The sequence below is a fragment of the Anomaloglossus baeobatrachus genome, chromosome 8, assembly GCF_048569485.1.
Source record: "Anomaloglossus baeobatrachus isolate aAnoBae1 chromosome 8, aAnoBae1.hap1, whole genome shotgun sequence".
Lineage (NCBI taxonomy): Eukaryota > Metazoa > Chordata > Amphibia > Anura > Aromobatidae > Anomaloglossus > Anomaloglossus baeobatrachus.
Window position 1 is genome coordinate 98851247 of NC_134360.1, and position 14017 is coordinate 98865263.

At 48.1% G+C, this 14017-nt stretch overlaps 1 protein-coding gene and 1 long non-coding RNA gene across 2 annotated transcripts in view; one reads left to right on the forward strand and one right to left on the reverse strand.

Moving 5' to 3' along the window:
* The window catches only part of LOC142249924 (uncharacterized), a 1852-nt gene extending 1034 nt beyond the window's left edge, over positions 1-818 (reverse strand). Inside the window, exon 1 of the long non-coding RNA XR_012725107.1 lies at positions 487-818. This is a non-coding gene — a long non-coding RNA (uncharacterized LOC142249924). The remainder of the gene's footprint in view (positions 1-486) is intronic.
* Positions 755-14017, forward strand: part of MRTFA (myocardin related transcription factor A) — a 286868-nt gene continuing 273605 nt past the window's right edge. The window contains exon 1 of the mRNA XM_075321914.1: positions 755-989. The gene's annotated coding sequence lies outside the window, so the exon portion shown is untranslated. The remainder of the gene's footprint in view (positions 990-14017) is intronic.

Here is a 14017-nt window from a genome sequence, read left to right on the forward strand (position 1 = left end):
GCATCGCCCCCCGGCCAGTGCGAGCCCCCCCAAACGTGCAGCGTCGCCCCCCGGCTAGTGCGAGCCCCCCCAAACGTGCAGCGTCACCAACCCGGCCAGTGCCATCCCCCCAAACGTGCAGCGTCGCCCCCCGGCCAGTGCGAGCCCCCCCCAAACGTGCAGCGTCGCACCGCGGCCAGTGCGAGCCCCCCCAAACGTGCAGCGTCCCCCCCGGCCAGTGCGTGCCCCCCCCAAACGTGCAGCATCGCCCCCGGCCAGTGCGAGCCCCCCCAAACGTGCAGCGTCACCAACCCGGCCAGTGCCATCCCCCCAAACGTGCAGCGTCGCCCCCCGGCCAGTGCGAGCCCCCCCAAACGTGCAGCATCGCCCCCCCGGCCAATGCGAGCCCCCCCCCAAACGTGCAGCGTCGCACCCCGGCCAGTGCAAGCCCCCCCAAAATGTACAGTATCATCCCCTGCTCCGTGTAACCCCCCATAAGACACTTACCTTATTGAAGCCTGAGACATACACGAGCTGCAGCCCCCAACACAGACAGGAGACACTGCTCTGTGCCCCCAACATCCAGGCTGAGACCCCAGAGCTATAACTAATGAGGAAACGCTGACTCTTCTCCACCTCAGGGTCAGGATCCGTCCGCTCTGCACTGAGGAGTCCAAGCACTGCCGCTTCCCGCCCACAGATCTGCACGGCACTGAGGAGGCCCCGCCTTTTCCGGTGACATCATGATTTCATGAAATCACTCCTCCCACCTCAAAAAATCAACTCCGATCTAGCCTCTACCCTTGAGTCACTGTGCGCACCGGATGCATCACTGTGGAGCGGAGAGCGCAGCCGTCAGTGCGCAGTGGCGGGCGCGGCGGCTTCTCAGGCACAGTGGGCGTCGTACAGACGGGACTGCGCCTTACTGGCAGCAGTAGGGCGAGCTGTACTGTATGACTGGTTGCTGCCATTGCTTATGGGGGAGTCGGTCAGTGGGACATCCGAGGCAGGTATGGAGTGTCACATCTGTGCATCCAGCATGAGGTTTACATAAAACTGTGGTAACTGCTGTCCCAATGTTATATCAACTGCCTTTCTGAAATGGCCCCTGGAGTGTGCCCCACATAGCGGCGTCTGGTGACATCCAGTAATGACCTAGCCACAGTGATACCCTATAGGGCAACGCGGCCCGCAGCAATCTGAATATAGGCCATTTTGATCCTTTTAAAAATCGAGAAACAGTGCAGATGACTGACCACTACTTCATTCATTTCCTATGGGGCTGCTGCGCTCCTCCCCTGTTGCCTCTGGGGCTGCCGTTCCCTGCGCTCCTCCCCTGTTGCCTATGGGGCTGCCGTTCCCTGCGCTCCTCCCCTGTTGCCTATGGGGCTGCCGTTCCCTGCGCTCCTCCCCTGTTGCCTATGGGGCTGCCGTTCCCTGCGCTCCTCCCCTGTTGCCTATGGGGCTGCCGTTCCCTGCGCTCCTCCCCTGTTGCCTCTGGGGCTGCCGTTCCCTGCGCTCCTCCCCTGTTGCCTCTGGGGCTGCCGTTCCCTGCGCTCCTCCCCTGTTGCCTCTGGGGCTGCCGTTCCCTGCGCTCCTCCCCTGTTGCCTCTGGGGCTGCCGTTCCCTGCGCTCCTCCCCTGTTGCCTCTGGGGCTGCCGTTCCCTTCGCTCCTCCCCTGTTGCCTCTGGGGCTGCCGTTCCCTGCGCTCCTCCCCTGTTGCCTCTGGGGCTGCCGTTCCCTGCGCTCCTCCCCTGTTGCCTCTGGGGCTGCCGTTCCCTGCGCTCCTCCCCTGTTGCCTCTGGGGCTGCCGTTCCCTGCGCTCCTCCCCTGTTGCCTCTGGGGCTGCCGTTCCCTGCGCTCCTCCCCTGTTGCCTCTGGGGCTGCCGTTCCCTGCGCTCCTCCCCTGTTGCCTCTGGGGCTGCCGTTCCCTGCGCTCCTCCCCTGTTGCCTCTGGGGCTGCCGTTCCCTGCGCTCCTCCCCTGTTGCCTCTGGGGCTGCCGAGCGTTGCGCTCCTCCCCTGTTGCCTCTGGGGCTGCCGAGCGTTGCGCTCCTCATTTGGGGCTACCGAGCGTTGCGCTCCTCATTTGGGGCTACCGAGCGTTGCGCTCCTCATTTGGGGCTACCGAGCGTTGCGCTCCTAATCGGCTCCCTAGGGGGCTGCTGAGCGCTGCGCTCTTGTCTTTCCAGTAGTTCCATAGAGCATGAATGGAGCAGTGGTCCGTCATCTGACCTGTTGCACCATTTTAGGCCTGAAACACTCTTCCGCAAAAAAACACGTGCGCGTCTTGCGTTCCGTTTTTCGGGTCCGTGTTCCGTTTTTTGTGTCTGTTTCTACGGTATGTGTTATATCAGTGTGATGGTGTATAGACCAGGCCTATGGCTCGATAAACCAAAGCACAGTTAGCATACATTACATATTGATTCAGGTGAGTGGCCTAAAAGGCTGATCCCAGGTGGTTTCTCAGCACCCTCTCTTAAATGACAGATCTTTCTATACACATTTAGGGAGCGACCTGTCACTCAATGAGGGAGGGAAAAAGCCACCAGGGACCGGCCTCTTGATGTAGTCACTCAAACAGTTTACACCCCGGCCACTTTTATTTATATGCTTAGGCTCCTTTCACACATCCGGTTTGTGCTGAGCGGCACAATCCGGCTCAAAAACCTATTCAACGTTCAACGGATGCGGCGAAAAAAATGAATCCGTTGCATAAGTTTTTCCATGCGGCCCGTCAGTTTTTTGACGGATGCGGCTTGATACTGAGCATGCGCAGTACAAAAAAACGCATACGGCGTCCATAGGCTTGCATTGTGAATCGCGCCGGATCCGCAATGCGTTTTTTTCACCGCACAAAAAAACGTGTCAGGCAACGTTCCATCCAGCCGCCGCATGGGCTAAATATGCCGCATCCGGCAAAAACTGGAAGCAACACAAGGCCATGCGGCACAATACGGCGCTAATGCAAGTCTATTGGGGAAAATACGCAACTGGTGGCAAAAAAAAGTTTGCGTTTTTTCTGCAGAGTGCCGTATTGTGCCTCACGGCAAAAACCGGATGTGTGAAAGCAGCCTTACTCTGGGATGCTGCAGTTTCAAAGTTAAAGGAGTTGTCCGACATTGGCTTACCAAAAAATGTTGAGTTTATCTGTGCTGTATTGTCATATAAAACACCCCTACATTGTTATTTTTTGTTTTCTATCTTTTGTTCCTCTTCTCTGCAGCTCTTTGTTTACCTTTAGCACAAGCAAACTGACCACTTCCTGTGCTAAACCTCAGTCAGAGATGGCACCGCCCAGCCTCGGTGTCCTGCCTGCCCCCTGCCCGCCCCCTGCACACACATTCCCTGTCAGTATTTTGCCCAGCACCTGACCTGTTATCACTGTAGCAATGGAAAAATAACAGCTCCACATCGGGCTCTGCGACACACACACACACACACACACACACACACACACATCGAACTCTGCACCCCACAGCACATCAGGCTCTGCAACCCTCCCCCCACCCACAAACACACACACGGCGCTCTGTACCGATCCCTACCCCCATAGGGAACACATGTGGGCTACATTCATATGACCGTTCCGTTTTTGCGGTCCGCAAAAAAAGGTCCATTTTTTCACGGATGCATCCGTGTGCCTTCCATTTTTTTTGCGGACTGCAAAAAACGGAAGCTGCAAGAAAGTAAATAGATGAGTAGATATAGAGATGAATAGATAGATATAGAGACAGATAGAGGGATGAATGAATGAATAGATGGATAGACAGACAGATAATGGATAGATGAATAGATGAGAAAGACCTATATAATGTCCTACCCCCCTGCATATTCTAAGCTGGCACCCTTTAGTGACTTTCATGTGGCACTAAAGGGTGCTTAGCCTTTGTATTTAGCCAAAAAAATAAATAATTAAAAAAAAAAAAAACGACATAGGGTCCCCCCTATCTTTTGTAGCCAGCTAGGGTAAAGCAGACGGCTGCAGACCACAGCTGGCAGCTTCACCTTGGCTGGTAATCCAAAACAGAGGGCACCCCACGCTATTTTAAATTAAATAAATAATTTAAAACAAAAAACACGGGGTCCCGCCCCAAATTGGATCACCAGCCGAGGTACAGCAGACAGCTGTGGTCTGGTATTCTCAGACTAGGGAGGTCCACTGTTATTGGACACTCCCCAGCCTAAAAATAGCAGGCCGCAGCCACCCCAGAAGTGGCATCCATTAGATGTGCCAATCCTGGCTTTTTTCCCCAACTCATCCCATTGCCCTGGTGCGGTGGCAAGCGGGGTAATATATGTGATTGATGCCAGATGTGTAATGTCACCTGGCATCAAGCCTTGGGGTTAGTGATGTCAGGCGTGTATCAGATACCCGACATCACCAACCCAGTCACTAATAAAAAAAAAAATAGACAAAAAATGTTTTATTTGAAAAAACACTCCCCAAAACATTACCTCTTTCACCAATTTATTGAAAAGAACAATCAAATCCGGGTCCGGTGTAATCCAATAAGGGGGACACATGACTATCCATACCATAGACAATGTCCTCCCAGTCAATGAAGAACAGAATGTTCCCCATTGGCTGGGAGAGCAATGCAGTGCCTGAGCTAACATCAATAGCCCAGGTCACTGCAGGGGATGACGAGCGCTGCCAGGAGTTTAGATGAGATCATTACCTGCTGTGACGCGCTCCTCTTCACTCCTGTCAGCGATGTCACTGTCGCCTATGCCCGCCGCGTTCTCAGCAGTATCGCCCGTGACGTCACCGCTAGTGACGTGAGAACGCAGCGGGCATAGGCGGCAGTGACCGCGCTGACAGGAGTGAAGAGGAGATCGTTACAGCAGGATATGATCTCATCTAACCTCCTGGCGGCTGCCAGCTCTGCAGGGTGAGAGTCTGCATGCAGGCAGACACACACTGCAATGAAAGCAGCCGCGGGGCTGGAGCAGGACACAGACTGCACGGGCACTCCTGCTATCCTGAGTGGGGGACCCGGTGCTGGCGGTGACACAGTGGGCAGGGAGAGTACAGGGTGCAGGGGAATGTGTGGGAGGGTGCAGGGAAGGGGGTGGGGACTCATGCACTGTACCCGCCCAGCAGGGCGGCAACATGCTGTTCCAGATTTGCATGTCAACATGGCCCTGCCCATGTTGACATGAAATGACCGGAGGCAGCAAAATTGCGTCAGGAGCAGTCACGTGACCGCTCTGAGCCGGGGGAGAGGAGCTTACAGCAGGGCAGGTAAGTGGTCACTATCTACTTACCTGCCCCAATGTAGCCCAATAGGGAAATAATAAAAAAAAGTCAAAATAAGCCGGATAACCCCTTTAAACATACAGTACCTGGCTGGTGCAGTATGTGATTTTTCACTGACCCATAGACTTGTATTGGTAAGTTCGACACAGGATCAGCAAAAAAACCATGGATATGTGAATAGCTTCTATAATGTTTACTTGTTCCAACCACGGAGGATAGAAGTTATAAAAAAAACCCCTAAACATCTGAATAAGGTTTTAAATGAGTTTCCCCAATACATTAGAACTAAAGCACATTTGGCCCAAGGGTTGTCATTACATTATGAAACCAATCCTGTATTTGCCTTCCTAAAGAGCTCCATTCTCGCAGCTGTATCCCCGATTAGACTGCCGCCATCGCTCGACAACTTCAGCCAATCAGTGGCCGCTGAGTGACTGCAGCGGTCTCACTCTGCCTGATCTCAAATGCAATGGCAAGGTTGCTGCCGTAGTCCTGTGACGCCCCCTACTTATTGTTGCTGGCAGTAATTGGGTGGGGGACACAGCTGCCTGAGTACAGTTTGTTTATATATACTATGTGTGTGTGTATATATATGTATATATATGTGTGTGTGTGTGTGTGTGTGTGTGTGTGTGTGTATATATCTATATATATATATCTATATATATATATATATCTATATATATATATATATATATATATGTATACAGTTAGGTCCAGAAATATTTGGACAGTGACACAATTTTCGCGAGTTGGGCTCTGCATGCCACCACATTGGATTTGAAATGAAACCTCTACAACAGAATTCAAGTGCAGATTGTAACGTTTAATTTGAAGGTTTGAACAAAAATATCTGATAGAAATTGTAGGAATTGTACACATTTCTTTACAAACACTCCACATTTTAGGAGGTCAAAAGTAATTGGACAAATAAACCAAACCTAAACAAAATATTTTTATTTTCAATATTTTGTTGGGAATCCTTTGGAGGCAATCACTGCCTTAAGTCTGGAACCCATGGACATCACCAAACGCTGGGTTTCCTCCTTCTTAATGCTTTGTCAGGCCTTTACAGCCGCAGCCTTCAGGTCTTGCTTGTTTGTGGGTCTTTCCGTCTTAAGTCTGGATTTGAGCAAGTGAAATGCATGCTCAATTGGGTTAAGATCTGGTGATTGACTTGGCCATTGCAGAAGGTTCCACTTTTTTGCACTCATGAACTCCTGGGTAGCTTTGGCTGTATGCTTGGGGTCATTGTCCATCTGTACTATGAAGCGCCGTCCGATCAACTTTGCGGCATTTGGCTGAATCTGGGCTGAAAGTATATCCCGGTACATTTCAGAATTCATCCGGCTACTCTTGTCTGCTGTTATGTGATCAATAAACACAAGTGACCCAGTGCCATTGAAAGCCATGCATGCCCATGCCATCACGTTGCCTCCTCCATGTTTTACAGAGGATGTGGTGTGCCTTGGATCATGTGCCGTTCCCTTTCTTCTCCAAACTTTTTTCTTCCCATCATTCTGGTACAGGTTGATCTTTGTCTCATCTGTCCATAGAATACTTTTCCAGAACTGAGCTGGCTTCATGAGGTGTTTTTCAGCAAATTTAACTCTGGCCTGTCTATTTTTGGAATTGATGAATGGTTTGCATCTAGATGTGAACCCTTTGTATTTACTTTCATGGAGTCTTCTCTTTACTGTTGACTTAGAGACAGATACACCTACTTCACTGAGAGTGTTCTGGACTTCAGTTGATGTTGTGAACGGGTTCTGCTTCACCAAAGAAAGTATGCGGCGATCATCCACCACTGTTGTCATCCGTGGACGCCCAGGCCTTTTTGAGTTCCCAAGCTCACCAGTCAATTCCTTTTTTCTCAGAATGTACCCGACTGTTGATTTTGCTACTCCAAGCATGTCTGCTATCTCTCTGATGGTTTTTTTCTTTTTTTTCAGCCTCAGGATGTTCTGCTTCACCTCAATTGAGAGTTCCTTAGACCGCATGTTGTCTGGTCACAGCAACAGCTTCCAAATGCAAAACCACACACCTGTAATCAACCCCAGACCTTTTAACTACTTCATTGATTACAGGTTAACGAGGGAGACGCCTTCAGAGTTAATTGCAGCCCTTAGAGTCCCTTGTCCAATTACTTTTGGTCCCTTGAAAAAGAAGAGGCTATGCATTACAGAGCTATGATTCCTAAACCCTTTCTCCGATTTGGATGTGAAAACTCTCATATTGCAGCTGGGAGTGTGCACTTTCAGCCCATATTATATATATAATTGTATTTCTGAACATGTTTTTGTAAACAGCTAAAATAACAAAACTTGTGTCACTGTCCAAATATTTCTGGACCTAACATATATATATATATATACATACATACACACACACTAGAAGGTGGCCCGATTCTACGCATCGGGTATTCTAGAAATTACGTATTGTGTAGTTAATGTATGATTTTTGTTATATATATATATATATATATATATATATATATATATATATATTTTGTTGTGTGTAGTTACCAAGTGTTTGTGTAGGGCGCTGTACATGTTCTGGGTGTTGTCTGGGTGTGGCGGGGGGTGAGAGCGGTGTTGTTTGTGTATTGCGTGGGGGAAGTGTGCACCCCCCATCGTGCTCCATCCCCCATGCTGCGCACCCCCCATCGTGCTCCATCCCCCATGCTGCGCACCCCCCATCGTGCTCCATCCCCCATGCTGCGCACCCCCCATCGTGCTCCATCCCCCATGCTGCGCACCCCCCATCGTGCTCCATCCCCCATGCTGCGCACCCCCCCATCGTGCTCCATCCCCCATGCTGCGCACCCCCCATCGTGCTCCATCCCCCATGCTGCGCACCCCCCATCGTGCTCCATCCCCCATGCTGCGCACTCCCCATCGTGCGCCGTCCCCCATGCTGCGCGCACTCCCCATCGTGCGCCGTCCCCCATGCTGCGCGCACTCCCCATCGTGCGCCGTCCCCCATGCTGCGCGCACTCCCCATCGTGCGCCGTCCCCCATGCTGCGCGCACTCCCCATCGTGCGCCGTCCCCCATGCTGCGCGCACTCCCCATCGTGCGCCGTCCCCCATGCTGCGCACTCCCCATCGTGCGCCGTCCCCCATGCTGCGCACTCCCCATCGTGCGCCGTCCCCCATGCTGCGCACTCCCCATCGTGCTTTACAGTCACACATCAGACAGTATACACTCACACCCCACTTCTGCCTGTGCCCTCCGGTGTGCGGTCCCAGCAGCTGTGCTGCACGCAGTGCTCCTCTGCCTTCTGCCGACACGCACACATCCGATCGCATACACGCACACATCCGATCGCATACACGCACACATCCGATCGCATCCACCACACATCCGATCGCATACACGCACACACACACTGACGCTATCGCACATACGCACTCACAACATCCGGAGATACCACATGCTTCTGGCCATGTGATCCTCCGGCAGGTCCTGGAAGATCACTGCACGCACAGTATCGCCGCCGAGAAGCAAGCGATATCACGGGATGTTGTGAGTGTGTGGATGCGATCTGATGTGTGTGTGTGTGTGTGTGAGAGTGAGTGTGATCTGATGTGTGTGTGTGTGTCTGTTGTGTGTGCGTGTGTGTGTGTTCCGCCGCTGCAGGACCTTGATGCGCTCACCTGGGAGCCGGTGTACGCTGGTAACCACGCTACACAATATTACATGGTTACCAGCGTACCCTGCTCACACGGGAGCCCACACCAGCGTACGCCGGCAACCCCAGCAATGCGAGGGTATGTGTCGGCTGGGTTGGCGGCGTACGCTGTTGTGGGCTCCCGGGGGTACAGCACTCACCTGGGAGTCGGGGCTCCGTGTCGTTTCAGAGAATGCGTGCAGGGGGCGGGGCCAGAGCGAGCGTGCAATGCGTGAAGGGGCGGGGCGTGTCCGAGTTGCCAATGCGTGCAGGGGGCCGGGGCGAGCCGCCAATCCATGCGGGGGCGGAGCCTGGGCGAGCGGCCAATCCGTGCGGGGGGCGGAGCCTGGGCGAGCGGCCAATCCGTGCGGGGGGCGGAGCCAAGGCGAGGCGAACGGCCAATCCGTGCGGGGGGGCGTGGAGCCGAGGCGAGCGGCCAATGAGACGCTTGTCGCGGTAAGGACAGAATTTTGGAGCAAGACAGACAGACAGAATAAGGCAAATATATATATATATATATATCTATCTCATTTATTTTGCACCTCTCCTGGGCTAAAATATATCTTTATCAGACAAGTGCTATCCCATTTTCTTTTATCGGTCTCAGACCAATGATATGTAATAGGGCTGTGGTAATTAATATTTTTTTCTCAGACCGATTCGACTTGAGGAAAACAAAATCACAGCCTTCTGCTATATCACATTCAGGTCTGGTGTCTCTTATGATTCAAGTCTATAGGAGTTTGAAAATCATTGGACTGCACTAGAATTACATGAATTCAGTCCAATTTCTGCAGACTCACACAATGCAGAAGATGGAGAAACTTTGTTCTCCATCTTCTTCTCACAGTGTGCGCCAATTCTCTCACTAAGTAATCTGATCACACTAAGTGGACACTGTGATCAGACTCAGATCAGGGGGTCTTTAACATAATCAGCCTGATTCTATTGGATGAGGGATTCTGCGGTCACTTTGTTTTTTGGATCAATACAAATACAGCTGAAGATTTGTATAATTAATACAGGGACAAGTTTTTAAATGGTTGAACAAAAATATCAAGTCTGGCATATGTCATGTATATAGATGAGGCAATAATCGCTGCATGTGATAAATAATGATATAGTGTGATAGTATGCGTAATTATGGATGCAACCATACCGAATATGTCTTTCTGGGGGGGGTGGGGGGGTAGGTCCAATTAAAGCATTTTTTATGGGCATTACTGAGACTTTGGGGACAATTTTTGTAACTTATTGTTCTCGTTTATTTAAAAAAGCAGAAAAAATAAACAAGATGAATTGAGAATGTGATCCTATGATTGCATTGATAATGCACTACACCGCTTTGGTAATGCAGCGCAATAACCTATCCTGTACTGTTATACTAATAGACCAATAAATGCTGCCTCCAGAGCAGAGTCTAATAGGTGTCATTGTATGGTAGACATGGAGGCCTTTCTTGGGTATCCAGGTGCCATAGCAACCGTCGCAACCTGCAAACGTGCTATGTGGTATTGATGGGCTGACACATGCAGTGATATCCTTCTTTTTTTTTTTTCTTTCCAAAATCTTCACGTGCTGCTTGATATTGGCATATGTGGGGTTAAAAAAGATTCATGCTGCCTAAATTATTGGCAACCTGAATTAATCACTGGCTGCTTTATTACAGCCATATATATGTTTTAAGATGAAATACTGCAGCATTTCAGCCAAAGCAAACTTTCAAAAGCTATCTGGGCTAGTGTGTTTCCCCAAAAATTAGCTGTAGCAGTAATTTTCGGCCTTTTCCGAGTAATGCGGGCGTCACACGAGACGATCTATCGTGCGATGCATCGTCGGGGTCACGGTTTTCGTGACGAACATCCGGCATCGCTTGTGACGTCATTTCGTGTGACACCTCCGAGCGACGCTGCATCGGTCACAAAACGTGAATCATGTACACGTCACTTATTTTTAAAAAGTCGTTTTTTTCATGGCGCCGGTTGTTCATCGTACCCGGGGCAGCACACATCGCTCCGTGTGACACCCTGGGAACGATGAACACAGCTTACCTGCGTCCCGCAGCACCAGCCGGCTATGCTGAAGGAAGGAGGTGGGCGGGATGTTTATGCGGGACGCCCGCATAAGGCTTAAATATAAGCCCTATCCCGAAAATAAGCTCAAGTTCCAGTTCAATAATGAAGTATCCATACAGCTAAAAAAGTTTAAAGAATTCTGCAGGATACCTCATTAAAGAAAGAAGGCACCCACAAAAGAAAGAAAACCTCAAAATCATACTCACCAGACCCAGAACGAGAGGACCTGCAGTGGAGTCTCAAAACGGGACAGAGATCCTGATTCCAGCATTGTCACTTACTGGGCCGCTTAGTGTAGTTTTGATTAAAATTACTATTTAATCAGCAGAAGATAATCATTAGAGGACTACATGGCCTGCTGCCAGATAGTCCTCCATATTCATTAGCTCATTACCCACTTCACCCTCACCACTGATTGGTAGCTTTCTGTGTACACTGTATATGGGCAGAAAGCTGCCAATCAGTGGTGTGAGCAGGGCTGTAGAGCGTCACATTCAAATAACTGCTAGATCAGCAGAGAAAACTGTGATTTTACCAAAATGAAAGCAAACACATCATTGGAATCAGGGTCTCTGTCTCTATTGTGTTGCTAGGAAGTATCAACATAAAAAAATTGTTCACAAAAGATCGAAATAATTGAGAAATAAACTTTATTGAATTATTAAAAAGTACAAGAAAAGAAAGTTTGTAAATGGCCACAAGGTGGCACTGCTCACACAATACAGAGAAAATACAGAATTAACATCAATGTTTGTATATAATATATAATTTTATTACTGCCACGATGAAATAAAATGCAAATAAGGTGGTTTATACTGTAAGTGCTTAGTGCACAAGGTAAAAATAATACAGACAGCAAAACCACAATATTAGTATATTCAAATATCAGGTACAGACCAATAATAAAGTGAATACATGCATATTATAGTAGCAAAATTTTTTTTAAAATGCATAACTGAATCTCTTAATCAAATAAGACCATATTACCTGTATCAGGGAGCAATGCCACGACCTCAACGCACGTATCAAGCAGTGCCTTCTTTCGGGGCCCGCTTTATTTGCGTTTTATTTAATCTTGGCAGTATTATATATATAGTGTATATATATTTATTCGTGTATATATATATATATATATATATATATATATATATATATATATATATATATTCGTGTGTGTGTGTGTATATATATATATATATATATATATATATATATATGCGCTGTAATATATATGCGGGGCGTGTGTGTATGTCCGCTAAAGGAATCTGCACCGTCACATTTACAATCATGACAGTTTGCACAGACTCCTCACTTGACTCAGGGCACGTGATAGACTATGTTTTGAGGGGAAAATGTAACCCCGCGTTTTACAGTTATTTGCCAAAAAATCTGCTTCCATTAAAGTCAATGGAGCTTGGAGCTACAGGTCATTAATAGCAGCTCTGATTGATTGCTATGCATACATTGTACAAACACTATATCATTAAGAAAAAGGACAGAAAGTTATAAACTTACTGATATAGCCAAAACTACATATACACATAAAAAGGTGCTACTATACAATATCCCTAGTTCCTATTCAGACTTAGGCTTTGTTACACATGAATGTCTGTGGCACAGGAAACCTAGAATTTATCAAGCTACCTATTAGTCCACAGTCAGCTGTCACAAGTCTCGGTCTTTGCAGAATGAGAAAACTGTCCCTTTTGTATAAAATTTCAGTAAGGGTACGAAAGTATAAATTGTGAAGTACACCATATGTTTTTGTGGCAACTAGTACACCTATGTCTCCGCTCTGCCCGACGCGTTTCTCTTCCCCACAGGAGGTTCCGCAGGGGTCAGATGTACATCTAATATATAAAGCTGAGTGTATGTATGTATGTCCGCTAAAGGAATCTGCACCGTCACATTTACAATCATGACATTTTTCCCAGACGCCTCACTTGACTCAGGGAACATGATAGACTATGTTTTGAGGGGAAAATTTAACCCCGCATTTTACAGTTATTTGCCAAAAAATCTGCTTCCATTAAATTCAATGGATCTGGGAGCTACAGGTCATTAATAGCAGCTCTGATTGATTGCTATAAGCAACAAAGGACATTCTTAGTATAAGGCAGCTTATGTGTGAGGTAGTATATTGGTAGAGACAGAGACACACAGAAATGTGCATGCTTGCGCACAGACAGATATATATTCTGTATTTTCTCTGTATTGCCTGGGCAGTTTCTTGTACTTTTTAATAATTCAATACATTTCATTTCTTACTTATTTCGGTCTTTTGTGCACATTTTTTTTATGTTGGTAATTTGTATATAGTGTTTGACCCAATATATATTTATGTCCATATCCATTCCCCCACATCTAATGTAATTTTTAGATTTAATAATCTCATACTATTTCTTGGGAGTCAATCTATGTTGTGTATATATATTTATTGCTCTAAGATAGGGTAGCAAAAATCTGGTGATAGATTCCCTTCAAAGGGAATTTGTCAGTTGGTCTACTTTGCTATGCAGGTCATAGAAAGGTAAATAAAATTATACCTTTTATATCTGTGAGCTGAGATCTTATTCCTGAGAAATCCATCTTTTTCTTATATGTCAATGAGCTGTTAAGATCGATTGGCCGGACACAGATCTCCCTGAGAATTTGTCTGCAGATCTTATTTTCAGTGAAAGGAAATGTTAACAGTGTGATATGTAGCTGCAGCTCTCTGCTCTCCTGACGTTTTTGCAGAGCTGTGTATGATAAGTGAGACAGTTCAGCATTAATCTCTTTGTGACATTGCATGTACTGGGTACGTAATGATAGTCTGTGCATACCCGACCAATGAGGTACCCAATGTGTCATGGTGACCGCGGAGGTTCAGGCACTGTACCTTCACGATCGCCGCTGCTTATGTTATAGCTGATGTTATAGCTGAGACCCGGCTCTTAATGCCAGGAGCGGTACCCGCACTTCTTCAGGCAGTTTAACCCCCTAAATGCAACAATCAATAGTGATCGCAGCGTTTAGGTAGCCTGGACAG